This window comes from Anabrus simplex, chromosome 10 (genome assembly GCF_040414725.1).
Source record: "Anabrus simplex isolate iqAnaSimp1 chromosome 10, ASM4041472v1, whole genome shotgun sequence".
Lineage (NCBI taxonomy): Eukaryota > Metazoa > Arthropoda > Insecta > Orthoptera > Tettigoniidae > Anabrus > Anabrus simplex.
In genome coordinates, this window is record NC_090274.1 from 52844627 (window position 1) to 52871741 (window position 27115).

At 42.9% G+C, this 27115-nt stretch overlaps 1 protein-coding gene and 2 non-coding genes across 5 annotated transcripts in view; 2 read left to right on the plus strand and 1 right to left on the minus strand.

Annotated features, from left to right (window-relative positions):
• Nucleotides 1–27115, plus strand: part of LOC136882018 (metabotropic glutamate receptor 3) — a 645441-nt gene that overhangs the window by 388239 nt on the left and 230087 nt on the right. The window lies entirely within an intron of this gene.
• TRNAL-AAG (transfer RNA leucine (anticodon AAG)) lies at nt 6197–6278 on the plus strand. The gene has a single exon. It is a non-coding gene; the product is annotated as a tRNA-Leu (tRNA).
• On the minus strand, nt 7308–7380 carry TRNAF-GAA (transfer RNA phenylalanine (anticodon GAA)). Its single transcript has one exon. It is a non-coding gene; the product is annotated as a tRNA-Phe (tRNA).

The window sequence follows — 27115 nt, forward strand, 5'->3', positions numbered from 1 at the left end:
TTTATTTATTTATTTATTTATTTATTTATTTATTTATTTATTTATTTATATCAGACAAAATTTTTAGAGATTTGGAATGTTTGACGTACCGGTATATTATGCAAAACTGTACGATTACTATAGCTTGGCACACTTCGGTCTTAAGGATGTCCTGGCTCACTGCATTTAGGCCGGAAATGATTTTCAAATTTTTTTGTTTAGTTTGATAGAGCTATTCAAAAGTTACAGTTTGAAACTTTGGACTCTAATTGGTGCGGGTACAGACTCCAACTTTCAGGTTCTTTGACAATACCAAAGATAATAAAAGCCAGGCCCTTTCTTTGTTTAGCATCGTATAAAGCAAAGCCTACAAACAAACAAGCAACGCTTTAGTCAGAGAATTTCTTCCTATAATGTTGGGCTAACAAATTTTTGGGAAGGTGATAAAAGTTACGTTTACTCGTTCTTGGAAATTGGGAGGAACGGTCAAGTAGAATCAGGTCTTTCTTGAATTGATCGGAGTGGCTACAAATCTGGGCTTGTCACTCACTCGGCAGGTCCGGTTCAATAGACTGAAAGAACAACGAGTTTTGTGTGAGGGGACACTCACCCCATGGTATGTTGCACAGAGTTACTGACCTTCATCACTCGCATTTTCTTTGTGTAATAATAATAATGTCCGCCTTTGTGGTGTAGTGATTAGCTGCCACACCCGGAGGACCGGGTTCGATTCCCGGCTCTGCTACGAAGTTTGAAAAATGGTACGAGGGCTGGAAGGGGAAGTTACAGAAAAAAAAAAAAAAAATTCACACATACAATCAGGAAACGGCGATTACAATTGTATGGTCACTTATTTAGAGTAGATAATAATAGGTTCCCAGAGAATTGTAAACTTAGCCTTATCAATGACAAATCACAATAATTTTCTAAATGAAATCCGCATTAATGAATAAACCGTTCGAGATAGAATAAACTTCAGAATCTTAAATCACAAACACCACTTTTCTGTAAAGCCCACCCGACTAAATACAGGATGGACTGACCGGGCGAGTTGGCCTTGCGGTTAGGGGTGCGCAGCTATGAGCTTGCATGCGGGAGATAGTGGTTTCGAACCCCACTGTCGGCAGCCCTGAAGATGGTTTTCCGTGGTTTCCCATTTTCACACCAGACAAACTGGGGCTGTACCTTAAATAAGGCCACGGCCACTTTCTTCCCAGTCCTAGACCTTCCCTATCCCATCGTGAAATTGTGAAATTGGGAAAACACCGAGCGACTTGACCGTGCGATTAGGGGCGCGCAGCTCAGAGCTTGTATTAGGGTTCGAACCCCACTGTCGAGAGCCCTGGGGATGGTTTTCGTTGGTTTTCCACGGCGCAACGTAAAGCCAATTGCTACAAAATCCACAGTTCTAGTCCTTCAGAAAAGCAACTCATTTTTGATAACATCCTAGGGATATGAGCTATGAATTTTTAGTAATTAAAATATAATAAAGTAAGAGAATATATTCTTTATTTATTTCTAAAAATTGCTATCCTTTTCTTAATCATCGTTATCCGGTCGCTTAGATTAGCGATTTGTCTTTTTCTACCACTACGAGCGCTAATGTGAGTCAATGCGGAGTTTCACTTAAACCCTTAAAACTACATTCGGTGTGTACATTTTTCAAAAAATCAAAAACGCCTGAGGTGGTGATTATTATTTTAAGAGGAAGTAAAACTAGGCAACCATCCTCTTTATAACACTAATCAGAGGAAAATATAGAAGGGGTCTGACACTTCGAAAAATGAAGATATCGGCCAAAGGAAGACAAGGGCCACGAAGGGCGTGAAAGTGAAAGACTCCCTAGCCCTCGCAAACCTAATAGTGTCGAGGTCGGAAAAGAACAAGTGTTGACCAAGGAAGGTCGGATAGGATAGATGAAAGTGAGGAGCCTGGCACAAGTAAGTGGAAGCAATGCCCGGACTCAGCTAAGGGCCCCGTGGTCGCCAACCCACGCTCCAAAGATCAGAGCCCCTGGTGCCCCTTTTAGTCGCCTCTTACGACAGGCAGGGGATACCGTGGGTGTTATTCTAACGCCCCCACCCACAAGGGGGAAACACCTGAGGGCATTAAACCAAGGAACAAGAAATAATTTTGTAAATAAGTTAATTTGGCTATGATTTGAATGGAAAAGAAAATGAGTAAAGAAACAAGCGATTTTAGGTTGTTTTTCCGGAACTGTTTTTAGGCCGGAAGTGATTTTCGAAATTTGTATTTTTAGTTTGATAGAGCTATCTTAGAGTCACAATTTGAACCTTTCCGGGCCCTTTAGCTCTTCAACTTTCGGCACAATTGAGGAAATTGGTTTTTATGTTTTTCTTGGTATGGGGACCCCCTACTTTGTGTGTTTTCAACATTAAAATTTCGCGGAGGAAGTACGCACGGCAGTGGTGGTAGATGTTCAGTAGTGAAAGTCCTTATAAGGTGAGACAAGGTTTGTATAACCCTGACGGCCAGTATATATTAACAGCAGGTCATCCTTTGTTGCCATTGTGTTGGAGTTTTTAATTTGAATTTGCTCTCCATTGAGGCAGGACCTGGTTTTCAATAGCCGCTGTCAAGCCTTCAACACCGCCATCCATCAATTCTTTTTCTCACCTCCTCTCGACGTATCTGGCTATTAATATCGAGTTTCTTCCCAATGACGTATTGCAATGTTGGAGAAGTCAATTACTGACGATCATAAACGCCGTGTACCGACTGAATTACCAGTGATCGTTCAGGCGTGCACTCTCAAGGTGAATGTCTTCGAGGTTCGAACCCAAGTTCTGTCGACAGGAGCTCCATCCTGCTGCCGGGAAAGCATACGAAGTCTTAACCCTCGATAAACGTAGGAGAGTACATTCTTTCGCAGCTTGATATAGCCGATCATCCGGGCCCGCATTTTCACGACCTAATAAATGCCGAAAAACACCGATAAAATTATCTAAAGATCTTCAAAATCTGACGTAAAATTACCCAAAAATTATGAAGGTTATTATTATTACCTCTTTTTTTTATAGTGATTTAACGCCGCACGAGCACATCGAAGGTTGCCAGGTCTATAAATGAAAAATCGGTTAGATTGAACGTAAAAATTTCGGGAGTTTTGATTAAAATTTCGGTAGTTTCTCGAGCATTGAAATGTATAATATTACTAATGTATGCTTCTTCTTCCTCCTGTAGATGTAGTTATTCATCAGGCGTAGAAATTGTATGCCAATATTGAAGTCGTAGCAGGATGGAGATTTTGTATTCTATATGCGGGTCGGTGATTTCCCTTCGAATGATGCAGTGAAGCGTGGGTTCTGAGTTCAAAAAGAGGGGAGAAATTACGTAAATCAAGCCTAAAATGAATGCGGGGAAGTACCTAACGAGTGATTTTATCGATAAAACGTCACGCAGTGAGACGAGGAGAGAGTGTTTCGATACAGATATATTATGCACCATTAATCATTATCATTCATTTTCCTTAAATTTGGATTAGAAGAAATTTCGGGAGTTTTTTTTTCGGGTTTACTGGCGCGTTGAAAAAAAATCTCTGCAATTTCGGGAAACCTGGCAACATTGAGCAATGATGGGAACATATTAGAATTGGGAAGGAAGCGGCCGTGGCCTTAATTAAGGTACAGCTCCAGCATTTGCCTGGTGTGAAAATGGGAAACCACGGAAAACCATCTACAGGGCTGCCGATAGTGGGATTCGAAGCCACTAACTCCCGGATGCATGCTTACAGCCGCGCGCCTCTAACCGCACGGCCAACTCTCCCGGTGTGAAAATGGGAAGACCACGGAAAACCACTTTCATGACTGCCGATGGTGGCATTCGAAACTACTCTCTCCCGAATACAAGCCCACAACTACGCGACCCTAACCGCACGGCCAACTCGCTCAGTTGAAGGAAAATATATATTTAATTTACCAAAAATGTGTGCGTTGTCCACATAACCTTTAACTCGTAATCGAGTGGATACAGTTAATTTGTGTCATGAAGTAATAATACGGTCCGCCTCTGTGGTGTAGTGATTAGTGTGGTACGAGGGCTGGAATGGGGTCCACTCAGCCTCGGGAAGTCAATTGAGTAGAGGGGGGTTCGATTCCACCCTCGAAGTTCCGTGGTTTCCCACTTCTCCTCCAGGCAAATGGTACCTAACTTAAGGCCACGGCCGCTTCCTTCCCTCTTCCTTGTCTATCCCTTCCAATCTTCCCATCCCCTACAAGGCCCCTGTTCCGCATAGCAGGTGAGGCCGTCTTGGCTAGGTACTGGTCCCCCTCCCCAGTTGTATCCCCTGACCCAATGTCTCACGCTCCAGGACACTGCACTTGACGCGCTAGAGGTGGGATCCCACGTTGAGTCCAAGGAAAAAACCAACCCTGGAGGCTAAAGAGATTAAGAAGAAGAAGAATCATAGAGAAAAAAAAAATATTTCAGAAAATGCATTTCTTAAAAGCAAAATAACTGAGCATCGTCATTATTCCGGTCCCCCTGTGGGTGGGGGCGGTAGAATAACACCCACGGTATCCCTTGCCTATCTTAAGAGGTGACTAAAAGGAGTCCCAGGGACTCTCAACTTGGGAGAGTAGGTTGGCCACCATGAGGCCATGCCTACATTATAGAAAAGCTTACTTATAATGTGATTTTTGTCATTTATTTCCTAGTTTTAATTTTTAGGTCATCGTTAGTCATTTCCAAGATTTTTCTTTGACGAGATACTTTTTGGTCTTCATTCCTTTATTTTATTTCTTCCTTTCTTTCTTTCTTTCTTTCTTAATCCGTTTATCCTCCAGGGTTAGTTATGCCCTCAGATTCAGTGGTCGACTCATTTTACCACCCGAGGCTGAGTGGAACCCGTTCCAGTCTTCGTACCACTTTTTAAATTTCGTGGCAGAGCCGGGAATCGAAAACGTGTTTCCAGGGGGTGACAATTAAGTATTATTATTATTATTATTATTATTATTATTATTATTATTATTATTATTATTATTATTATTGAAATGAAAATCCGCAGCCTGTTTCCAGTCATTTGACCGGGTCAGGGATGGAATGAATGAAGCCCCCATCTAGCGGCGAGGATAGAAAATGTGTCAGCTGCCGAAGCCTGTCGCACTCCTCTGGGGCAATGATAAATGACTGACAGATGAAATGAAATGTTAATGGGAGAGTGTTGCTGGAATTAAATATGACAGAGAAAACCGGAGTACCCGGTGAAAAACCTGTCCCGCCTCCACTGTGTCAAGCACAAATCTCACATGGAGTGACCGGGATTTGAACCACGGTAGCCAGCTGTGAGAGGCCGCCGCGCTGCTGCCTGAGCCACGGAGGCATTATTATTATTATTATTATTATTATTATTATTATTATTATTATTTCTTAGTCTGTTTACCCTCCAGGGTTGGTTTTTCCCTGGGACTCAGCGAGGGATCCTGCCTCTACCGCCTCAAGGACAGTATCCTGGAGTGTGAGTCTTTTGGTCGGGGATACAACCGGTGAGGAGGACCAGGCGGTCAGATCTGCGATGCTGAACAGGGATGGGAAGATTGGAAAGGATAAGCAAAGAATAGGGAAGGAAGCAGCCATTTCCTTGAGTTAGACACCATTTGCCTGGAGAACCACGGAAAACCACTTCGAGGATGGCTGAGGAAGGAATCGAATCCCCCTCTACTCAGTTGACTTTACGGGCTGAATGGACTCCGTTCCAGTCCTCGTACCACTTTTTCAAATTTCTTGGCAGAGCCGGGAATCAAACCCGGTCGTTCGCGGGTGGCAGCTAATCGCACTAACCACTACACTACAGAGGCGGACTAGATTCTTTAAAAATACGGTTCTCACAAAAGGAATAGCATCCTTTAATTTTTTGTTTGGATTTTTTTTAAAGTTTATTGAGCCACTTTCTGATTATTTTGAGTTTACATCTGTATGTCATTCTATAGGTGATTTTGGGGCATTTTAGGTCCTCAAAATCCGGGCCCTGATAATTACATGCATCCATAAGTATAGTTAATGATGGAAAATGTTTGCTCGAGGACTCTAACCAGAGGAAAATTAGTGATAAGACATACTGTATTTAATAGTTATCTTAATCTGTGAAAAAATATTCCATGGATCATTCTCAATTAACCTATATGTACACACATAACACAATACGATGCTCTATCATTGTTAAGTTGGAGAGCAGGATAGTGTGCGCGGGGGAGTGTGTGGTAGCGTGGCCGAGCGGTCTAAGGCGCTGGTTTAAGGCACCAGTCTCTTCGGAGGCGTGGGTTCGAATCCCACCGCTGCCAAGAATTTTAATTTCAGTCTGAGCTAAAAATTTGCTTGCGTATAGACAGCTATCGCAAGTTTGAAGAAACTGGTCACTGACTGACCTCTTATTAATATAACATTATGAAAGTCATTGAAAGGAGTAAAAATGGGTATCACATTAATTTCTGATCTTTTAAAAAGACTGCGTCGTGTTCTTGCTTTCTTAATCTGCTTATACCGAGATCGATAGCTGCAGTCGCTTAAGTGCGGCCAGTATCCAGTATTCGGGAGAGAGGTGGGTTCGAACCCCACTGTCGGCAACCCTGAAGGTGGCTTTCCATGGTTTCCCATTTTCACACGAGGCAAATGCTGGGGTTGTAACTTAACTAAGGTCACGGACGCTTCCTTCCCATTCCTAGGCCTTTCCTGTCCCATCGTCGCCATAAGACATATCTGTGTCGGTGCGACGTAAAACAAATACGGTAGCCAAAAAAAAAAAAAAACTGCTTATCCTCCACGGTCGGTTTTTCCCTCGGACTCAGCGAGGGATCCCACCTCTATCGCCTCAAGGGCAGTGTCCTGGAGCTTCAAACATCGAGTCGGGGATACAACTGGGGAGGATGACCAGTACCTCGCCCAGGCGGCCTCACCTGTTGTGCTGAACAGGGGCCTTGCGGGGGGATAGGAAATTTGGAAGGGATAGACAAGGAAGAGGGAAGGAAGCGGCCGTGGCCTTAAGTTAGGTACCATCCCGGCATTTGCCTGGAGGAGAAGTGGAAAACCACTTCGAGGATGGCTGAGGTGAGAATCGAATCCCATCTATTCAGTTGACCTCCCGAGGCTGCTGAGTGGACCTCGTTCTCCAGTACTTGTACCACCCGGGCTTGCGGGGATGGGAGCTAATTATACTAACTACCACACCATGGTCCAAAAATATGAAATGTCCGCGGTTTTTTTTTTTTTATTTATTGTTTTGCTGTGGTTGAATATTAGTATATTATCAATTGATTTCATCACATGTTAGCATTTGAAGCTCTAGTAATATTTGAAACTGCTTATAAAAACTCTGCCGAAACCCGGGATCGAACCAGGGACCTTTAGATCTTCAGTCTAACGCTCTCCCAACTGAGCTATTTCGGCGCTGTGGAGGCGATGCGCTGAGCACAGTGTGACATCCACTCCGTTCGCCGCAGTTGTGTACTGCGCGAGTCGACTTCATTTGAGAAATTACTTTTTTTTTTTAGTTGATCTACGATTGAACCTATTTTTGGCTGTAAAGTAAGCTGCAACTCCCTTTTGACCGAACCGTTATCTATAACGTACTTAATTTAGTAACCTGGATTGTATTTGGCGAAAATCGCGAGGATTCGAGTAGAGTTACCGGATTCGCTCCAAGGTGAGCCCGGTTTGAATCTGTCATCTGTGCTCGTCTTAGAAAGTGAAGTTTCAAAATAGGAAAATACGGCAAGGTAAACAAACCTCTATTATTAGCACTAATGAGAACAAACATTGGAAGAATGTAGATACCGCTAAAGGAAGAGAAGGGCCACGAAGGATATCAAAGGGGAACACTGTGTAGGTCTCACAAACCTAACCCTGTCGAGGTCGAAAGAGAATGAAAGTTAACTAAGTGAGGTCGGACAGGCAAGAAGAAAGTGATTAGCCTGGGCCTCCTACGCTCAAATCACACTTTAAAGCTGACAACTTACAGTGGTCTGCGTCAGGTGGGAAGCGTTTTGACCCGGTGAGGCTCCTGAGAATTGTCCGGCGGGCAGGCCCCCGGATTCGATTGGCGACCAAGTCAGGAATTTTTATTTGGGTCTGAGGGCTAGTTTTCCCCATGTGGTTTGTGGCAGTAGAATTCATCTACGGTAGTAGTAGTTGTAGTAGTAGTAGTTATTCACTCATTACGTTGTTACATATGTACAGGACTCTGTTTCTTATATACAATCTTATAATAACATTAATTCTTAAAAGAAATTACTCTTGTAACTAACAGTATTAGTCCACCTCTGCGGTGCAGTGGTTAATGCAGTGCTATCTCCAGTTGTACCCCTGACCCAAAGTCTCACGCTCCAGGACACTGGCCTTGAGGCGGTAGTGTGGTGGGTTCCCTCGCTGAATCCGAAGGAGAAATCAACCCCGGACGGTAAACGGATAAATAAATAAATAAATAAATAAATAAATAAATAAATAATATATTAAATGTATGAGTTCAATTTATTAATAGAGCACTGCGCGGATATACAAAATAGTATGCGCATCCGTACTTCCTTCATCTGCACACGCATCCGCAAATGGGTATTGTTATCCGCGGATATTGTAAACATTTAACTACAGTATGTTACTCCCAAGGTGGTGGTGGTGATTATTGTTTTAAGAGGAAGTACAACTAGGCAACCATCATCTATATAACACTAATCAGAGGGAAAAAATGGAAGGGGTCCGACACTTCGAAAAATGAAGATATCGGCCAAACGAAGACAAGGGCCACGAAGGGCATGAAAATGAAAGACTCCCTAGCCCTCGCAAACCTAATAGCGTCGAGGTCGGAAAAGAACAAGAGTTGACCAAGAGAGGTCGGAAAGGATAGATGAAAGTGAGGAGCCTGGCACAAGTACGTAGAAGCAATGTCAGGACTCAGCTAAGGGCCCCGTGGTCGCCAACCCACGCTCCAAAGTTCAGAGCCTCTGGGGCTACCCCCAAGATATTGAAACTGATAGATCTGTTAACATAATACAATAGGCCTGACACCTAGCACCAGAACCCCTACAGTCACAGGTTTATGAGGGATTTTCTCTTGCGACAACTACCGACGTATTGACTTTTGTTCCGTCCTTCCATTAATTGCGGGCAGGAGCCAGGTAGGCTGAGGCCAGATTTACGGCTTAAATGTCTCAAGGCTCTTTATACAGCACCATTCATATACCACTGTAAATGGTTGCCTAATCACAAGCATAGGTAAGGTAAGGGGTTGTTCTGCCCGAAGGCAGGTCCAAACCTACGCAGAGGTATTCCTGAGCCGGAGTTTACTTGCGGTAGGGTGGCCAGTTCCTTTCCGCTCCTCCATTCCCTTACCGCCACCAACAGCGCGTGGCAACCCATCCAATTCCTGACCACGCATAATGTTGCTTAACTTCAGAGATCTCACGGGATCCGGTGTTTCAACACGGCTACGGCCGTTGGCAATCACAAGCATAAATAAGAGTGAAAATCAATAAACGTCATTATTTAGAAATAATCAGCAAAATTATCCTCACTGCCATACAGTTTGTATCCGCCAAGACACTAACTTCGCGGATATCCATGCAAGGCTCTAAACATGGGCCTCCTGGCTACAACACTACAGAGGCGGACGTTATTATTATTATTATTATTATTATTATTATTATTATTATTATTATTATTATTATTATTATTATTATTATTATTCATCTGTTTACCCTCCAGGTTCGGTTCTTCCCTCGGACTCAGCGAGGGATCCTACCTCTACCGCCTCAAGGGCAGTGTCCCGGAGCTTCAGACTCTTGGTCGGGGGATACAACTGGGGAGAATGGCCAGTACCTCGCCCAGGCGGCCTCACTTGCTATGCTGAACAGGGGCTTTGTGGAGGGATGGGAAGATTGGAAGGGATAGGCAAGGAAGAGGGAAGGAAACGGCCGTGGCCTTACGTTAGGTACCATCCCGGCATTCGCCTGGAGGAGAAGTGGGAAACCACGGAAAACCACTTCCAGGATGGCTGAGGTGGGAATCGAACCCACCTCTACTCAGTTGACCTCCCGAGGCTGAGTGGACCCCGTTCCAGCCCTCGTACCACTTTTCAAATTTCGTGGCAGAACCGGGAATCGAACCCGGACCGCCGCGGGTGGCAGCTAATCACGCTAACCACTACACCACAGAGGCGGCATTATTATTATTATTATTATTAAATGATACTGGGAAAACATACGTTTTGCTTTTCATCTCTGGAGATTTAAATTATCTGTAGGATTCGGGTTATCTGTCACATTGATTTTCTTAAAACATATTTTTCCAAGTCCCGGATATCTTATTAATAGGTTAGAAATAATAGACATCAGAATGATTGTTGGTACAAACAAGTGGGAAAAATGACAGGAGAGTACTACAGATAAGGAAATAAAGGCTTAGGAATGAACTCGATGGGTGACGCTGTGTGCATAAGCTGGCTTCGGTGCTGGGATCATGTAAGACGAATAGAGGAGGATAGGTTACCTAGGAGAATAATGGACTCAGTCATGGATGGCAAGAGAAGCAGTGGGAGACCAAGACGACGATGGTTAGACGCAGTGCTTTATTTTTTACAAGTCGCTTTTCGTCGCACCGACACAGATAGGTTTTACGGCAACGACGAGGTAGGAAAGGGCTAGGAGTGGGAAGGAAGCGACCGTGGCCCCAGCATTTGCCTGGTGTCAAAATGGGAAACCATGGAAAACCATTTTCAGGCTGCCGGCAGTGGAATTCGAACCCACTATCTCCCGAATGCAAGCTGATCGTTAAGTGACTCAAACCGCGAGACCACTTGCTCGGTAGCTCCTTCTTCGATTCATGCCAAGTGCAATAGATGTTCTCCTTGATTTGACCCTTAAAACAATCATCATCATCATCTGTTTACCCTCCAGGTTCGGTTTTTCCCTCGGACTCAGCGAGGGATCCTACCTCTACCGCCTCAAGGGCAGTGTCCTGGAGCTTCAGACTCTTGGTCGGGGATACAACTGGGGAGTATGACCAGTACCTCGCCCAGGCGGCCTCACCTGCTATGCTGAACAGGGGCCTTGTGGAGGGATGGGAAGATTGGAAGGGATAGGCAAGGAAGAGGGAAGGAAGCGGCCGTGGCCTTAAGTTAGGTACCATCCCGGCATTCGCCTGGAGGAGAAGTGGGAAACCACGGAAAACCACTTCCAGGATGGCTGAGGTGGGAATCGAACCCACCTCTACTCAGTTGACCTCCCGAGGCTGAGTGGACCCCGTTCCAGCCCTCGTACCACTTTTCAAATTTCGTGGCAGAGCCGGGAATCGAACCCGGGCCTCCGGGGGTGGCAGCTAATCACGCTAACCACTACACCACAGAGGCGGACCCTTAAAACAATAATCACCAAAATTAATTAATATGAAGTAAAAATATAATAATAACTCTAATTGTGTTTTTTTCTTTCTGTTTTCTAGGTAAGTACCGTTGCCACCTGACAGCTGTTATATGAACAACAATCTGGAGCCTGTGAGTCACACATATTTATGCAATTTATTTTCAACAGACTTGTTGATTGATAGGTTAATGCTATGAAGTTGCTTGTTCAGCATATACAGTGGGAGCTGCAGTCGAGTTGCCAGTTATTCCGTGTGTCGTGTCTTGGAGAGTCGATGATTCAATAGCCTACTGACCCATCAAACGTCTGCCCAGTGATGTCTGCGATAAGCTTCAATACAGCGTACAGAGTGATTGCTTCTTATACAGCGGTCATTGATCGGTTTAATGTGTTCCGTAACTCTTAAATTAAGTGTTGAACAGCGTAGTTTCGTGTGCTATAGATTTTAAAATGCAATTTGCGGAATAGCATCACACACTGCAACGCTTGTCTGCTGGGGAGGGATAGCATTTTTTAACACTTACTATAATGGAGTATGTCCTATTGCTTTTCAGTCTGATAATTCATTCATCGAAGTTGATGGGGGTTTTCTGCGGGCGCATGAGAACGGTGTGACGGCAATTACGCTGTCGTTAACGGACATGCAGCATGCAGGAAGGCCGGCAACCCTTGTGTGACTCATCCTGTAGTTTGATACTGGCCGTCTTCTATGCAGAATGTATCAGCCTAAACAGTACATTTCATAGAACTTCTGCGAGCTTATAATGCTTGCGTATATTTTATTGTAAACTAGCTGTGGCAGGCTAGTTGTTATAATTGCTGATGTAATGCCATCTACAAGAGTTGTGTGACAGCAAAAGAGACAGAGCAAACATAATTTACTAACAGCAATAGTCAGTCAGTGTAGTGTTATTATTGATACGTTCTAGGCGCTTAGGACATTGTTGGCCATCCATCACATTTTCGGTAAACCCCAGCAGTAAGGTGGTGGTGGTGATTATTGTTTTAAGAGGAAGTACAACTAGGCAACCATCCTCTATATAACACTAATCAGAAGGAAAATGGAAGGGGTCCGACACTTCGAAAAATGAAGGTATCGGCCAAAGGAAGACAAGGGCCGCGAAGGGCATGAAAATGAAAGACTCCCTAGCCCTCGCAAACCTAATAGCGTCGGGGTCGGAAAAGAACAAGAGTTGACCAAGGGAGGTCGGATAGGATAGATGAAAGTGAGGAGTCTGGCATAAGTAAGTGGAAGCAATGCCAGGATTCAGCTGAGGGCCCCGTGGTCGCCAACCCGCGCTCCAAAGTTCAGAGCCCCTGAGACACCTTTTAGTCGCCTCTTACGACAGGTAGGGGATACCGTGGGTGCCCAGCAGTAACAACGCGAACGTGTTTGAAGTAAATATGGAATCTACCGGGTGTCTCACGTAAGAGTCGCCAGGCGCCTTTTCTCTATTCCTTGGCGAGTGCTAGATGGCAGAAGAAGTAAGACCTGCACAGCTTCATGTATATTACTTAGCACGGAAGGTTATACCCTAAAAAGGAACTACCGCTTCCCTATTCCCTTTTATTAATGGTTCACCACTGCTGCCAATATTGAAATCACGAGACATAACCACCAACAAACTAACTTGAATGTAAATACCAATACGTTTGGCCCCAAGGTGTAGGGACAACGTGTCCGCCTGTCACCCGATGGCTCCGGGTTCGTCTGTAGTTCGGTGAATTAAGTCAGAACGGTCGATCCGGCAACACTGGCGACACACAACGCTGCACCTGCGTAGCAGCAGGTTTTGATCACCTGGTCCCAACGTTGTTCAGTTGAGCATCGTGTGTGTGCCGTGTAAGGCCTGTTTGACACAGTGCGTGTTTAATGCGTTGATTCTGAACTGCGACCAGGAACATGAACGGCCAAAATATAAATGTACAATTATGTTTTAAGTTTGGCAAGACACCGAAGGAAACGCATGCGATGCTGGCACGTGTTTATGAAGATCAAGCACTGTCCTTGAAGTGTGTGTACGAGTGATTCGCCCGTTTTTGAGAAGGCCGGGAATGTGTTTCAAACAACCCCCCGTAGCGGAAGACCGGCGACCGCCGTCTGTGATGAAAACATTGAGAAGATGAGGACATTAATCACGAACGATCGGCGATTAACTGTCCGCATGATAGCGGATGAAGTGCAGATTAACCGTGAATCCGTGCGACAAACCTTTACCCAGAAGTTAGGAAAGAAGAAAACGTGTTCTCGTCTTGTGCCACATCACTTGACTGACGATCAGAAGCAGGCACGTTTAGAGGCTTCACAGGATTTTGTCGAAACGGCGGATGCGACAGCAAATATCTTGAACTATATTGTCACTGAGGATGAAACCTGGTGTCTCAGGTACGACCCTGAAATCAAACGGCAAAGCATGGAATGGCGTTCTCCGGGATCCCCTCGTCGGAAAATGGTCAGAGCATCAAACTCGCTTTGAAAGGAAAGAGATTTGACGACATTTCTGACATCCAATGAAACGTGACGAGGCTTTTGAACGCCATCCCAAAGGAAGCCTTCTTGCAAAGTTTCCAGGATATGTTTCGCCTATCTCAGCAGTGCATAGTAACGGGAGGGGATTATTTCGAAGGACAGTAAGGTCATTGTCGTGCATTGTTCACCTATGTTGATTAGTACAGGACAATTCACCGAAGTTTATTGTCACAGGGTGTATACTAAGTGACCCGTGCGAGAAATCTCGCATGTTCATAAAGTATGTGGTTGAGTAGCCCCCTGGTGAACTAAGGAATACACATATCAGTACAATATTAGACGGTATTACTTAAAACTTAATGTAATCTTTGATTTTCTTTTAACATTTATGGTATCCACTTGAACGGAAGAAAATGCAAGTGCGTCCCAGCGGCCAAAATGTGAAGTGGACAGCAATGAGTATTTTCCTACAGAAACAGTATTTACAAATCGCACACTTCGTACAATTATTTTTAACTCATTTTTAAAAGAAATTATCGATATTTATGAAATAAGAGTGCAATTCTTCACTTCTAATGTATATTCTCTTTCTTTTGAATGCTCATTTTTCACGATGTATTACTTGTGAGCACCACAAAAGAGGGATCTATACTTCTGAAATAATATATATGATGATCGCAATATCGTTTGCTAGGAGGATGGTTTGGACCACTGAATTCTAATCCTTCTGTTTTCTCATTCGTTTTTTTTTTTTTTTTTAGTACAGCTTCTATATAGAGGTTCAACACACATGCTTACTTTTGCTTCCCTTCTTTTTCCATTCATTTCTGTTTCTGTGGTCTGAGTTGCATACACTCTTGACTGATGACTTGAAATATCGTTCTTTCTCTCGCGTACCAGTGGCCAGCAATGATGGCGCGTATTTTCCTACAGCAACAGTATTTGCAAATCGCACACTTCGTACAATTTGTTTAACTCATTTTTAAAGAAATTATCGATATTTATGAAATAAGAGTGCAATTCTTCACTTCTAATATCTATTCCCTCTGTTTTTAATGCTCATGGCAGTGCCATCCATGTCTGTACACTGCACACTGGTGCGTGTGAAGACAAGTTTATTACCACAAGCTTCTTTTGCAACTCTGAAGCTCAACTAAAATGTTTTCCGCCTGCTGGCTTGAACGTGTGAAAAATACAATGCTTTCACCTCATCTGCTATTTCATCCGTGTCTGAACCAGCCTGCGTCTGTGTGGGAAAGATGGTCTTGTTTTGACCAGTCTAGCAATAAACCAGACACCTCGACGCTAGGAGTGTTTTAATGACATCATAACACCCAGCTCGAGATAGCGGGAACGCTGTATTTTTGAAGGTGAACTGCCATAACTCCGAACTCGTTCAAGCAATAATCGGTCCCAAACATGTCGAGAATATAAATCATTACGTGGCAGGTGTATCTGAAGGAGAGACACCTTCCCGTTCAGGCGACAAAAATTCAGACAACACATTTCCCAAATACAGTATTCTATTCAACTCTAAAAGTTAACATAGAAGAAATCCACTCTCTCTAGTAAATTTGTTTTCTTTTGTTACACTTACGTTAGCAGCATACAAGTTTTGAAACATTTTATGGTAGAATACGAAAGCTGGACTTAGTGACTCAGAGGATAGAGCGCTGGCCTTCTAGCCCATATTGGTGGGTTCGATGCTGGCTCAGGACGTCAGCCTCTTGTTGATACATTTACGAGCACGTAAAAGAACTCCTCCGAGTCCAAATTACAACATCTCGGCGTTTCCGAAAACATTAAAAGTAGGTAGTGGAACATAAAACAAACATACAGTATTATTATCATTATATATATGCGAACAACCCCATTAAGACTATGCAAAGTACTTAGAGGTGTGCATTTGCCTTCCTTTGCACTAATTCTTTTACTGTGGGCTTCCTTTCTGTCTTCAGACCAGGTTGTTCCGGTCTTATCCTTTGGTCTTTCCTCTTGGTCAACTTGCCATTTATGAATTTTGGATCAGAAGATTACCTTGTTTTGGACATCTGCCGGTGTAATTCCTGCCTGTTTCGAATCGGTTTGAATTTCGCCACTCCATTTCATTGTGTCTGTTTTAGCCTAACTTCTATTTTCATAGAATTTGACTATTTGTTTCATAAGTCTGTTGGTGAGTTTCGGGCCTAGACTTTTTCGTATGATTTTGCGTTCCTTTTTCTCAGTGTTTTTAGTGTCTGCTTTCCTGTTCAAAATTAGCGTCTCTGATCCATAAAGACATTCTGGTTTGATGACTGTATTGCAGTGTCTCAGTTTTGTATGTTTAGAGATACATTTTTGCTATAGATATTTTGGGCTAGTTGGTGTGCAGTTTCCATCTTTTGGCATCCAATTTCATTGGCTTTTTGTTTCGAGTCCATTTTCCTGAATTGTTTCACCAAGGTACTTTAAATTGTGATACTCGTTTAATTTTGCCGTATTTTGTTTCCGTGAATGTTGGTGCATGTTTGTTGCCGGACATGTATCCTGTCTTTTCAAAAGATAAGGCCGACTTTTTCCGCAGTTTCTTTCAGGAGTTATATCTGGTTTTGGACTGTTGAAATGTCCCGGGTTGGTATTGCTAAGTGATCCGCGAATGCTAAGCAATATATCGCTAGTATTCCTCTGCCTAAAGTGATTGTTTGGTGACTTTTGAGGACCAATTTCTGTTTGCGCATTCTTGTATCACTTTTTTTTCAGGACACAGTTGAAGAGTAAGGGCGATATTCCATGTCCTTATCTTTCTCCCGTTTTGATTTCAAAGGTATCTGAGGTTTCCTCCATGAATTTAACCTTGGACTTCGTGTCTGTCAGTGCCTGTTTTATGATTGAAAGTGTTTTTATGTCTAATCATTATTATTATTGTTGTTTCGTTATGCCCATTCATAGAGCACGTTGGAACTTCTTCATTGGCTTGATGACTTTTACCTTTCTATTCTTCCAAAATCTCATCATGAACTCATTGTGTTGCCTCTTTCGTTCTTCTGATCACTTTGTAGCAGTCCTGCTGCTAGTTTTGACCACACATGTGTGTTTATTTACTGAAGACTTTGCGATTTTTCATAATGTCTTCCCTGCTGTTCAATTCATTCAGGTTTCCTCTTGTTTCCTCCAGCCAATTTCTTCTCTTGTTTTGGAAATTTATTACATTGAATTACCTTTTTGTGAGTCTATTATTATCTATCCTAAAAATGTGTCCAAAGAATTTCAGACGTCTCTTCCGTACAGTGTTGATGATACTATCTGTGTAATTATAGAGGTCTGCAGTTCACCTTCTGATTCAAATTCCATTTTCCTGTATGGGGCCGAAATTTATCTAAGAATTTTACGTTCTTGTTTTTCAATATATACAATTTTAGAATGACCTCCCAAAATTAAGGTTTCTGATGCATATAGAACTTCCGGTTTGTAATGTTTCAATTAAGCATTACGTCACATTACTCGTTTATTGTAGTGATCCTATGTTAGACTAAATGTCCTCTGAAGTTTTGAGGCCCTTTCTGTATTGGCTAAACTGTCTAATTCTGACGGAAGAATTATTATTCTAACGTATTTTTAAAAAAAAGATACCTGCGAAATTGTCCTATATTCCGTTTCAATTTTATCTTTCTTATACTTTTGCTGAAAATTCTGCATATACTTGGTTTTATCGATTGATATCTCTAGGCCTTCCTGTGATGCTATTCTATTTCTGGACAGTATACCTAGTTTCCTCTTTGTTCTTAGTGATGATAGCTAGGTCATCTACGAAAGCCGAGCATTATTGTATTGTATTGTATCATTGTGTGTGTGTCTGTATGTCCAAACATATTAGAAAACTGGTTGAACGAACACTCATAGATACAACATCAAGAGTTAAGCTTCCAAATGAACTTTCAGATCCCTTCAAAACCAAGACTGGAGTTCGACAGACTTTCACCAATTCTCGTTAATTTAGTACTAGACAAAATAATGAGAGAATTGAAAATTAGATTACATGAAAAAAACATTCAAGGGATCGATTTGGGGCAAGGAAAAGGAAGATTTGAGGTGACATATCTTGCCTTTGCTGATATAGCAATAATTTCAGAAAACAAATTACGAGTGCAAATAATGATGGAAATTCTACATGAGACAGCCATTAAAACTGGTCTTCAAATTTCATATGAAAACATCCAGCCATCACGAATGTTTGTCGCACAGCGAATGGAGAGAAGCCCTGAAGATGACGGAGAATATAGCAGCAGTTCGTGCTGTGCCCGGTAGGTCCATGGACAGTAACCGTTGTAGGCGATGGAACACTTGCACACGTCCTTGGTTCCTGCCAGCACGGTGAAACTCTGCGCATCGCTAGGCATCATCAAATAAGAACTACCATCGCCCAGGCCCTCAGAAGAACCGAATTCACCGTCCATGAAGAGATCCATTGTTTGGCAGAGAATGGAAACACTCGAATGATCGATATAATTGCTTACAAAGACAACAATGTAGGAAATATAATCGATCCAGCCGTCCGCTTCGAATCCTCCGCGAGTTAACCTGACGATGTTCGTCGTGAGAAGGAAATATACAAGTCCATAGTTCCTTTTTTCAAGGAAGAACACAAGCTAAAAAAGATGGAAGTCATAGACTTGCTAATCGGGAGTAGGTGCACGATACCTACTGTAGAAAATTCGTTGAGTTGTCCAAGGCATTCCACCTGCCAAAATCCTTCAATATTGATATTGGACTTTCTGCCTTGAAACCACGCAGCCCTTCCCCTGCCTCCGCTACGAACACACTCTAAACCGCTTGATTGGAGCGATGGAAAGACAACATGGCCCGAAATGTCCCATCTTTTATAGCGGAGAGGAAGGTTTCAGATTTCTCTGGGCCGAAGTCCTACACACCCACAATTTCCACTCTGATTGGTCACTTAAATAAATGTACAAAATGTTCTATTGGCTGCAATTTTAAGCTGGTGGGAAGAGATAGAAGTGCTGATAACCTTAGAACACCAAAAAGAATAAACAATTCAGTTTAGGAAACCTTGACACACAAAATTACTTTGAAAATTAATTGTTCATCATCGCCTCAGAGGGCGCACATACGATGATAGTAGCGACATCTGTCGATGAATGTTCAAACTATTTCCGAAATGAGTTTCAGAGTTTATGTTATAGATGGCCTTCTACAAGGCGCTTGTTTTAAATGTACGGGTTGGGTGTACCTCCGGCACAATTATTATTATTATTATTATTATTATTATTATTATTATTATTATTATTATTATTATTATTATTATTATGTGCGTATGTATGTCCAACCCTGTACGTATGTCGAGTGCCGTATGAAGGGAGATGTATCTTCGTAGCGAGATTTGACGACCGGATGCCCTTTCTGACGTCAACCTCATCAGAGGAGTTAATGAGGTGAAATGAATTATGTAATATTCCTAGGCCTTTCCTATCCCATCGTCGCCATAAGATGGTGTGGCGTAAAGCAAATTATATATCAGCTTTGAGTCTGATAAGCTTGCGTGGTATTCCACATTATTGCTATGACATCAAGTATGAACGCTCTGTTATTAGGAATGAGCCTTAGCAAAATTAATTTTGTTTGGTTAGACGTGCTGGTATTTTGAATCGTTCATAAGTCGAGATTAGGTGTCAAGACGCACAATCTAGTGGCAACAAAAGACTTTCTCGTTTAAGAAGGAATCTTAACGGTAACGAATGCACTTCATGTTCGATCGAGGAGGTCATGCATGTCAAAGTCTTTCTATAACAAGAATGAAGCTTGTTTGAATTGTACCGGTACACGCACGTAGTACAGCTACCCGCCACCGAAAAGTGCCTAAGAGATTGCCATCAACGAAACCTTCTTGGTTAGATCGGAAAGGCAAAATGAAGAAGAAAAAAGACACACACACACACGCACGTGGTTCAAATATATGCACGTATTGACTGGGGATAAAAAAAAAATATCACGCCGCTTAGTTGTGAACCGGTTTTCACTCTCAAGCTGGGGTTCCTAGAAAGTGTTGGGGAACTGTCACAGGTCCAGTAAACAATGGTTCGCAAAAAGGAATGGCCAAGGAAGAGCCATTTTTCTGTTCTCTGATTCTGCTATGAATTAAACATGAAGCTTGTTCCTTTTCTTTTCTTTCTCTCCCGTTTTTTTTCTTTTCGTTTTAAACTATAGAGTGTAGACCGTAAACGGCATACGGCTGAAAGCCTTAGCACAGAATATTCCTAAAGAAAGAAGGCACTAAAGCGTGTCTTATTATGAGTGATTTAGTTTAGTTGGTCTAAAATAAAACTAGTTTTTGGATAGGCGTTGCTTAGCTGAGGCGGCAAAGGAGCGCTTCGTTCATCAGGAAGGTCGTGGCTTCGATTCCCCGGCGAAGTCAAAACAAGTTTTCAGTTTCTGGTGAGGCATATGGGTCATAGGTTCACTCAGCCTATCCAAAAGTGAGTTAAACGTTAATCCCTGAGGACAGAGAGGGACAGACAATAAGCTAACCTCTCTAACCCTCTTGCAAGGGAACTGTTTGGGTTCGACCAAACAAATTTCAATGGAACTTAGGTTAGTGCTCATTTAACACTTCCCAAATTTACTGGTAACTATCATTTTGCCGGTGTTTCCATTCAAGGAAAAAAATGCGTAAAGGGCGTCTGAGATGGTACGGCCATATCCTGAGAGTGGCTATTTATAATTTATTGCTAAAAATAGCTTAGTGTTTCAGGGCAGTTACGTAATGATACATAAATGCACTGTAGGAATACTGTATACCAATAGTTATATTTTAAAGTGATTTTTCCTTCGCGGGACTGCTCCAAGCGTAACGATCTGTCGGTTATAACTTTTAACCGCAATGAACGGGAGTCAGAAAGTCCACAGCTGCGATTATCGCGTGTTTTTACTACTACTACTATTAATAATAATAACACCAATAAACACTAACAAGAAATAATGCGATTGGTTTCACGATCCACTGCTTTTACGTTTTCTCTTCGGAGTTGCCGAGGTAAGGGAGTTTTGTCCCACATGAGGATGGCAAATATGAGCAACTTCAATTCCCAGCGGAGTGATCGGGAATCGAACCCAGCAACTTGAGGTCAGAAGGCCAGCAAGCGCTCTACCATCTGAGCTACTAAGCTCAGCAGCATATCCTCCTTTCCTATAGTAATTATTTGTAAATACTACAGACTTAAATATAAATTATCTTTATTATATATTTACTTAATCCGTTTACCCTCCAGGGCTGGTTTATTCGCCTCAAGCGGAGCGCGAGACATTTGCTCGCGGATACAACTGGGGAGGTCTCACCTGCTATTCTGAACAGGCGCCTTGCGAGGTGATGGAAAAATTGGAAGAGATAGGCAAGGAAGAGGGGAAGGAAGCGGCCGTGGCCTTAAGTTAGGTACATGCAAGCACAGAAATGGTGTCCCGACGTAAACAATCAACACTGCCCCACTCCAGTACTGAAAAGGAGGAGAATAAGTGAAGGGGTAGTGTTGAAGACCACTTCAGTACCGAAAAGGAGGGGAAGGGAGTGAACGGGTAGTACTGAAGGTACAGAGGTACAGTGTGTGTATTGCTATACATCCACCACTGTGCCCATTTCAATCTCAACAGCCTTGTAGCGGGCTGTCTACCTGTAGCAATGCGTTAAGCGAGGAGGTGGGGGGATACCATGCTTTGTTTATATCCGGACACTATTTCTGTGCTCGCATGTACCATCCCGGCTTTTACCTGGAGGAGAAGTGGGAAACCACTGAAAACTACTTCCAGGATGGCTGATGTTGGAATCGAACCTCCTCTATCTAGTTGACCTCCCGAGGCTGAGTGGACCCCGTTCCAGTTCTCGTATCTCTTTTTCAAATTTCGTGGCAAAGCCGGGAATCGAAGCGGGGCCTACGGGGGTGGCAGCTAATTACACTAACCACTACACCACAGAGGCGGACAATTATCTTATCATTGGTGGTTGTGGTGATTATTGTTTAAAGAGAAAGTACAACTAGGCAACCATTCTCTATATAACACTAATCAGAGAGAATAAAGGAAGGGATCCGACACTTCGAAAAATGAAGGTATCGGCCAAAGGAAGGCAAGGGCCACGAAGGGCGTGAAAATGAAAGACTCCCTAGGCCTCCATACAGTCGGGGTCGGAAAAGAACAAGAGCTGACCAAGGGAGGAAAGTGAGGGGCCTGGCACAAGTAAGTGAAAGCAATGCCGGGACTCAGCTAAGGGCCCCGTGGTCGCCAGCACACGCTCCGAAATTCAGAGCATCTGGGGCTATCTTCTCATTCACTAATGGGATTTTAAATGTTGTTCATCTGTTGATAAGTACACGTGCTGTGGTAATTAATTTCGTGTGGCTATTTCTAGCCGAGTGCAGCCCTTGTAAGGCAGACCCTCCGATGAGGATGGGCGACATCTGTCAAGTGTAGGTAACTGCGTGTTGTTGTGCTGGGGGATAGTGTTGTGTGTGATGTGTGAGTTGCAGGGAAGTTGGGGATAGCACAGACACTCAGCCCCCGGGCCATTGGAATTAACCAATGAAGGTTAAAATCCCCGACCTACCGGGCGAGTTGGCCGTGAGGTTAGGAGCGCGCAGCTGTGAGCTTGCATCCGGGAGATAGTGGGTTCGAACCTCACTGTCGGCAGCCCTGAAGGTGGTTTTCCGTGGTTTCCCATTTTCACACCAGGCAAATGCTGGGGCTGTACCTTAATTAAGGCCACGTCCACTTCCTTCCCATTCCTAGGCCTTTCCTATCCCATCGTCGCCATAAGCCCTATCTGTGTCGGTGCGACGTAAAACAAATAGCTGATTGAAAATCCCCGACCAGGTCGGGAATCGAACCCGAGACCCTCTGAACCGAAGGCCAGTACGCTGACCATTGAGCCAACGAGTCGGACACGTGATGTGGTAATACTGTGGGAATGATAACAGTTTCCAAAATTATGGCCATTTCGACAGTAGTACTTATTCTACGCCAATGCTTACTGACAGCCCCTATAGACACTTCTGTTTTTCTTTAAACACCAGCACAGAGTCATTTGACACTTCATCGCGAGTTGAAGTAGAAAGAAATATTCGTTAGCCATTTCGAAAACAAAGAATTGTACAGCACATTTCTTGCCCAGAACGAAAGCTCACATAACTCCCACATACTCCACATTCGCGCACACAAATCATTCATGACCTCCTTCATCTGACAACACAAACGACAAGAGAATAACAAATTACGGGAGGTTCTGAAGTCCACAAACAGGCATACCAGAAATATACTACTCCTAGAATCGAGATACCGTCTAAAATGCAGTGTCGTCTCTCTTACTTCGATACAATCACCTCGACATAAATTTATATTTCTAAGCCCAGTTATTTCAGGAACTCACTGCCCTCAACGAATGAATGATCCGACCGAACATTCAGTATTGTTAGAGATGTCGGTACAATGTGGGTTACATAATTTAAGAGCGGACGAAAGAAATATATTAAATATGACAGTTTTAACATAAAAACATAATAAATAGATCTTGTTCTCATAGAAACATGTTCGGCCTACGGTCTTCGAGAAACACGACCTTGGTTTTGAGATGCGGGCTTTAAATCAAACATACTGGCATCAATGGCTCCGACCAACTTGTTCTTTATTTGGTGTCTGTTAAACGATTGGACTGCGATTCCGAACTGGAAAACACTTCAGTGTGAATAGTTGAAACACTGGAGATTAAAATTCAATTTCGAAAAATCTTCGCCGTGTTCTAGTGAGTATGAATTTTTTTTTTTTTTTTTTTTTTTGCTTTACGTCGCACTGACACAGATATGTCTTATGGTGACAATGGGGTCGGAAAGGCCTAGGAAGTGGAAGGAAGCGGCCGTGGCCTTAATTAAGGTACAGCGCCGGCATTTGCCTGGTGTGAAAATGGGAAACCACGGAAAACCATCTTCAGGGCTGCCGACAGTGGGGCTCGAACCCACTATCTCCCGATTACTAGATACTGGCCGCACTTAAGCGACTGCAGCTATCGAGCTCGGTATGAAATCTTTTAGATAACCATGTTTGTAGTTAATAAGGTAGCATGTACCTCCTGTGTTCAAAGTTGCACGGTCAAATTTCGGAACAATTTAAATTAACAGTAAATAGATTTCTTGATCAAATAATTTGACAAAGCCTTTGACAATATGTTTATGTACATTTTATACGTTTATTCCAAATCTGAATAATAATAATGTTATTTGTTTTACGTCCCACTAACTACTCTTTTACGATTTTCGGAAACGCCGAGGTGCAGGAATTTAGTCCCGCAGGAGTTCTTTTACGTGCCAGTAAATCTGAGGCTGACGTATTTGAGCACGTTCAAATACCACCGGACTGAGCCAGGATCGAACCTGCCAAGTTGGGGTCAGGAGGCCAGCGCCTCAACCGGCTGAGCCACTCAGCCCGACTATGTCGAATCTTTGGTTACAATTTCTTGCTATAACAACTTTGAGAGAATGTTTATAAAAACACTTGACAGGATGTTTAGGTCAGGTCGTTAGTCAAATAAAGATTGATACGCCTCATTACACTTGCATACCTGCTGGACTAGACCGAGTTAAGAAAGGTTACTCCACTGAGGTTTCTAGCAAGATATAGCAGATATCTTATATTCTGGAGGTCAAATAGACTGCATTGCGATCGACCTATCTAAGGCATTCGATAGGGTAGATCATGGGAGACTACTGGTAAAAATGAGTGCGATTGGACTGGACAAAAAAGTGACTGAATGGGTGGCTATATTTCTAGAAACTGGAATTCAGAGTAGGTGAAGCTTTATCTGATCCTGTAACTATTAAGAGGGGAATACCCCCAAGGCAGTATTGTTGGAACTTTATGATTTTTTTGTGAAAATTATATGAGTAAAAAACTGGAATCAGAGATAAGGGCTTTTGCGGAAGATGTTATTCTGTATAGAGTAATAATTAATTGAAAAAAGACCTCGACAATGTTGTAAGGAGATGGACAGCAGGCAATGGTGTGATGATAATCGGGCTTAAAAGTCAGATTCTGAGTTTCACTAATAGAAAAAGTCCTCTGTTTTAATTACTGCGTTACTGGGGTGAAAGTTCCTTATGGGGATCATTGTAAGTACCTGGGTGTTAGTATAAGGAAATATATTGTTGTTGTTGTTTAAAGGGCCAAACAGCTAGGTTATCAGCGAAAGATCTTCACTGGGGTAACCACGTAAACGAGATTGTAAATAAAGGGTACAGATCTTTGCACATAGTTATGAGGTGGTGGTGGTGGTGGTGGTGATTATTGTTTTAAGAGGAAGTACAACTAGGCAACCATCCTTTATATAACACTAATCAGAAGGAAAATATGGAAGGGGTCCGACACTTCGAAAAATGAAGATATCGGCCAAAGGAAGACAAGGGCCACGAAGGGCGTGAACATGAAAGACTCCCTAGCCCTCGCAAACCTAATAGCGTCGGGGTATGAAAAGAACAAGAGTTGACCAAGAGAGGTCGGATAGGATAGATGAAAGTGAGGAGTCTGGCACAAGTGGAAGCAATGACATGACTCAGCTAAGGGCCCCGTGGTCGCCAACCCACGCTCCAAAGTTCAGAGCCCCTGGGGCCCCTTTTAGTCGCCTCTTACGACAGTCAGGGGATACCGTGGGTGTTATTCTACCGCCCCCACCCACAGGGGGTCATAGTTATGAGGGTACTTAAGGGTTGTAGTAAGGGTGTAAAGGAGAGTGCATATAAGTCTCTGGTAAGACCCCAACTAGAGTTTGGTTCCAGTGTGTGGAACCCTCAGGGTTACTTGATTCGAGAACTGAAAAAAAAATCCGAAGAAAAGCAGCTCGATTTGTTCTGGTTGATCACGGACAAAAGAGTAGCGTTACGAAAATGTTGCAAAGTTTGGGCTGGGAAGACTTGGGAGAAAGGGGAAGAGCTGCTCGACTAAGTGGTATGTTCCGAGCTGTCATTGGAGAGATGACGTGAAATGACGCTTGTAGATGAATAAGTTTGAGTGGTGTTTTAAAAATAGGAAATATCCCAATATGAAGATAAATTTGGAATTCAAGAGGTCAAATTGGAGGAGTTAGGGATTGGAGTAACTTACCAAGGGAGATGGTCAGTACATTTCCAAATTCTTTGCAATTATTTATGAAAAGACTATGTAAACTACAGACAGGCAATCTGCCACCTGGGCGACTGCCCTAAGTGCATATCAGTGGTGATTGATGATTGAATTGACTCAAGAAGTGCGAAACAAGTCAATCAGGACGTATTGACCCTGGTTTGATATTTACACGGAAGCTTGCAAGTTAAAAGCACATTTTTTTTAAGAGGAGAAAGAAATTGTGAGATGAGTTGCCACTTGATCATAAATAACTCTTATCTCATTGTATCCTCTTGTGAAAGGAACAACCTTATTGCAGATAATGAGTATGATTTCTCACGCTCCGTACGCGTCCCTGCACAATATATTGTGTATAATATGTGTGTATATAAGTTGCCGGCCTAGCTCCCCTCTACATTGCTGAGTAATTGGTCCATTGCGGAAGAGTGGACCAGTTCTTGTTGCAAGAAGTTATCTTGGGGCGGTCATCGACTGTGCAGCTGTAGCATGTTTGTGGCTACTGTGGGATCATAGCACTGCATCGTCACGTCCTCAGCCTATCGATCCCTACAAGAGGGAGCTGTCTTTTAAATGAAATCCGGTTTTTATCCTCTACTCAGATTTTCTTTTGTTTCTGTCACATGTCAGAAGTGTAACGTTAGATGCATGCAAATTTAGAAGGCCATGCAAACAATTGCTGGAACATGCGTGTTAAAATAAATATTCTTCTTTTCTATTTTCACCATCTAAGGACCAAGACCGACTCCAATCCTCAGACCTTAATGCTACTCTCGATCGTTCAAAGATGGCGAATCGAGTAGCCGAAATTGTTGGAAATGTGGGTTTGTTTTGGTTTGTTGTTATCGTATGTAGTCGGTGTAATTTTATTAAATTTGACGATAAATGTTAGTTTCTTTGTAGAATATAAGTGTGCGAGTGTATTTATATGAGTCGGTGGGTACATAGGATCTGTAATTATACGCAGTAATGTGAGCATGTGCTTGTTTTGATCGTATTTTTACTCATTAAAAAACATGAGTGCACTAGGTGGACCAGTTTTTAGTCTAACTATGGCAATGCCTCTCATACAACAATTCTTAAGTTTCCTACGAAACAGAACATTAGAAGAGAAATCGATTAGGAATATACATCGTGATTATTTTGAAGTCCATGG